Below are 4,602 nucleotides of genomic sequence, written 5' to 3' on the forward strand. Positions count from 1 at the left end.
CTTTGTAATCCTATCTTCTACAATGTGACCTAATCTTAAGTGCCAAAGATGTTTTGGACTGGAATTGATTTTCATTATGGAATTACATTCATTTAGATTGCTTGCATTCAATTTGTATTTATCATTATTATCCAAATAATAAAGTCCATCATACATATAACCCGAGCCAACATATTCATTTTCAAAATAAATATTACAAACATTATTTGTGAACTGAAATTCATAACCATTTCTAGTCAAACTAGATACAAAAATAATATTCTTAAAAGCATCAGGTACATACAAAATATTATTTAAATACAAAACATGTCCATACATGTACAAAGATTTAGATCCTATGGGTAAAGCTTTAATAGTTGAGCCATTGCCAATTCGGAGTCTAACATCTAGTGCTTGCAAGATGTTACTACTTGCCAGTTCCTGCATATCAAAAGAAATGTGAGAACTCGCACCAGTATCTAAAACCCAAGCTGTAGATGAACTATAAGCATCATCAGAATCTAAATAATAAGATATAGACATACCTTCTGAAGGTTTATCTTTCTTGTCCTTCAGAGATGCAAGATACTCTGGGCAGTTCCTTTTTCAGTGCCTATCCTTCTCGTAGTGGAAACACTTTCCTTTGCCATTGTTAGCTTTGGTCTTGGCTTTCTGTTTAGCTATTTTCTTGGAAGGTCTAGGAACTTGAGGTTTCTTTTTCTTAATGCCCTTCTTCTTCTTGGACTTTCTAACAGAGGAAGAAGATGCAACCAAAGCTACCTCTTTTTCTTTATTGCCTGGCATATTCTTTTGGGCAATAACCAGCATGTTAAGTAAGCCAGCCAAAGTACATTCTTGCTTAGTCATATGGAAATTTGTCACAAAATTCCCAAATGACTCTGGTAGGGACTGAAGGATCAAATCCGTCTACAATTAGAAATCCATGTGAAAATCAAGATGTTCTAGCTACTCTATAAGTCAAATCATCTTGTGGACATGATCTCCTACATTTTATCCCTCTAACATCCTCATTCGGAATAGCTGTCTAGACATCTCATACCTAGCATTCCTACTATGTTCACCATACAACTCTTGCAGGTGAAGAAGGATCTCATTTGCACTTTGCATGTTTTCATACTGCTTCTGCAACTCATTAGTCATAGAAGCAAGCATATAACATCTGGCTCTCATATCATGCTCCTTCCACTTATCCAAAGTTTCTAATTCCTCTAGAGTGGCCCCTGGAGGTAAGGGACTAGGAATCTTTGAATTTAGAACATATCCAATATGCTCTAAATTTAGGACAAGTTTCAAATTTCTGAGCCAATCAGAAAGATTAGGTCCTGTCAACCGATTATGATCAAGTATGCCCGCATGGATATTGGATGGTGGTGGTTGTTGTGTGCTCATTTTTATCAGAATATAAACTACAGAAAATTACAAGATTAATTAGTAAATGTACCAAGTAATTAACCAAATGATTAAGGTCTTTTAATCAAATTGGTCCTCCCACTAACTTGGCGAATCGTACACTTCCAAAGTAGGAAACGAAAATCCTAGTTAGATGAATTTCTAGTGGGTGATTGAATTCTTATAGTCTTATTAATCACCCTCAGGCACATCCATTATTGGAATCACAATAAACTATAAGTGAGCAACTCTTTACCCATCACATCTCATGTGAGATTCAATCATTTATTTGGCCCCTAATGCTCAAACTCTCAGGCACATCCATTATTGATTTATCTTGCATTAGTTAAGTTGATCCCATTGAGTCAGCAAACATGCAGATAACTTTAATGACCTCAGGCACATCCATTATTGGCCCCCAAGCATTTACATACTTACAATATCTTATGCTTAACAATTATTCTTAAGAAAATCTCTTAAACAAATGCATCATTCCCATGTTTTTCATAGCTAACAATGCAAGTGTTTAAAATTTCTTAAATAATTGTCTCAATGGAAAGGCATGATATAATTACCATAAATATACCATTACCAACTTAATCATTTGTTTGGAAGATTTCATGGTCGGCTTAATTACTATTATGGTCTCTGATACACTTGAATTGTATAGATGTTTTTAAGCACATTTGTATACTATATTATAGCATTTAGGTAAGTAATCTCATGCATAGTAGTTAATTTCATTAGTTTTTGTAATTTCTATTGTCAAGCTCTTAATCCCATGTTTTTTACATCATTTCAGGTGTTTGGGTGAAGCCCTAGGGCATAGGAGTCCGGAAGGAAACTTGGAAAGGCCAAAGGATTGAGAAAATCTGCTGATACACCTTACACGGGTCATGTAAACAAAGCCACAAACCCATGTAACCTTCTGCCAGATGAAAGCCAGAGAGCCAATGGAGGAACAAAAGTACACGGGTCATGTAATTAGACCCGTGTAATTTGTAAGGACTCGTGTAAGTCTCTATCGGGCACAAGCTTGAAGAATTTTCTGAAAACAAAAGTATACTGGTCGTGTAACCAGGCCCGTGTAGCCAACGCAGACTCGTGTAAACCTCTATGCTAATGCAAGACTCCGCCATTCCGCTCCAGTAAGTTACATGGCTCGGGGTCGTGTAATGACACATAGGCTGTGTATCATGTGGTAGCCAGTTTCCTAACCCGAATTCTCGCTCTTGTTTACACATTCAAAACAGACTCCTAAGGCTTTTTGGACTCAAAATGACCTAACCCTAGAACAGCTATTATAAATAGAAGCAGAATATATCAAGAAGGGGGATCAATCTTTTTACAAAGCTTTTTAGGAGTTTCAGAAGAGTACTCGCGTCTGCATTCTCTTCAACCATTTTGAGGAGAAGAATATCAGTATCAAGGAGGAGTTTTTCAGCCGAAGTTCCACAAAATCAAAGCTACAAACCCTCTTCGGTTCTTTCATTCCATTTCCTTAAATGGATTTTTATTGTTCTTTACTTCATTTTTATTATGTTTGCTGAACTCACCATGAGTGAGTAGTTTTCATATGCTAGAATTGGGAAAGTAACCTTGTAATCATTATTATGGATAAACATTAAGTTTTGTTTGTTGGATTCGAGAATTGTTTCTTGATTTTATTTCTTGTGAACTTAATGCATGCTATGTGTTGGTACTCACTTAGTATTGATTATAGATGTTAATTGAAGGACTGAAAGGTGAAGATTAATATTAGAAAATCAAGATTTTGAACCTAGGAATTCTGACCTAGACATAGGCTGATTACCTTTGTGGAATTTCAAAATTGGTCAAAGACCTTAAAGGGTTTTAATTAATTTGATTGCCACGAAAGTCGGGTTTAAGTTAATTAAAATACTCCCTAGGTGCCTTGAGAGAGGACTTAGGATACCTTAGGATTAATTTCCATCAAGGCAAACGATTCTCAATCCAGTAAATAAACAAGATAGTCATCCATAGTAAGATTCAAGTGTGAAATCTTAAATATGGAATTGTTTCAAAATAGATTATTTCATTTTAAGTTTATCATTATAGTGTTTAAAATAAACAACTTTCATTCCCTCATTACTCGATAGCCTAAATAGTCAAAATTACTGTGTAGATTGGTACTTACTAATCACATTCCTCGTGGGACGATACTTTACTCACTACTTTATTACTTGTTAGCGATCCGTGCACTTGCGGGGTTATAAAACTAGCAAACAAGTTTTTAGCTCCGTTGTCGAGGAATTTGGCTTTAGTAATATCGAGCTACAGGCAATTTAGCTGATTTAGACAATTATATTTATTATCTAATTTTATTTGATTTGTTTTATTTCTTTTCTTTTCTCTCAGGTGCTTGACCTGGTATATGACCAGAACAAGGCCAGAAGACCCATAGTGGACTATGATCCCGAAATAGATAGAAATCTGAGAGCCATCAAGAGGGAAAGGAAACATGAATAGCATGATCAAGAAAATCCCGAAATTCCAACCATGGCCGATAATAATGACAGGCCAAGACTCTTGAGAGACTATGGAGCTCCATCTGTCTAAGGATTTCAGCCCAGTGTCACAAGACCCACAGTGGAAGCCAACAACTTTGAGTTGAAACCAGCATGGCTTCAAATGATTTAACAAACCCAGTTAGGAGGTTCACCAACAGAAGATCCACACTATCACCTCCAGTGCTTTCTTGCCCTATGTGACACGTTTAAGATGAATGGAGTGTCTGATCAAGCTATAAGACTCAGAGCATTCCCATTCTTCCTTTGAGACAGAGCAAGGAAGTGGTTACTTTCTCAACCAGCTGGAACGTTCACCACTTGGGAAAACCTCTCACAAGCTTTTCTAGCAAGGTATTTCCCACCTGCAAAGACTGAAAGACTGAGGCTTGAGCTCAATACCTTCAGACAAAAGGAAGGTGAATCACTCTATGATGCATGGGAAGATATAAGGACCTGCAGAGGGAATGTCCACACCATGGCATAGAGGATTGGCTACTAGTGCAAAATTTCTATAATGTGTTACTACCTTCTATAAGGAGCACAGTAGATTCGACTGCAGAAGGTGACCTGATGGAGAAAACGGTGACACAAGCACTTGAACTTCTAGAGAGAGTCGCATATCATAATTATGAGTGGTCAAATGAAAGAGGAACTGCAAGGAGAACAGCAAGGGTCCTGGAAG

At 36.8% G+C, this 4,602-nt stretch overlaps 1 non-coding gene across 1 annotated transcript; it reads right to left on the bottom strand.

Moving 5' to 3' along the window:
- Positions 1 to 4,296: 4,296 nt before the first annotated feature.
- Positions 4,297 to 4,402, bottom strand: LOC131178092 (small nucleolar RNA R71). Its single transcript, XR_009147225.1, has one exon. It is a non-coding gene; the product is annotated as a small nucleolar RNA R71 (small nucleolar RNA).
- Between the last annotated feature and the right edge of the window lie 200 nt (positions 4,403 to 4,602).

The sequence above is a fragment of the Hevea brasiliensis genome, chromosome 2 (genome assembly GCF_030052815.1).
Source record: "Hevea brasiliensis isolate MT/VB/25A 57/8 chromosome 2, ASM3005281v1, whole genome shotgun sequence".
NCBI classification, from domain to species: Eukaryota; Viridiplantae; Streptophyta; class Magnoliopsida; order Malpighiales; family Euphorbiaceae; genus Hevea; species Hevea brasiliensis.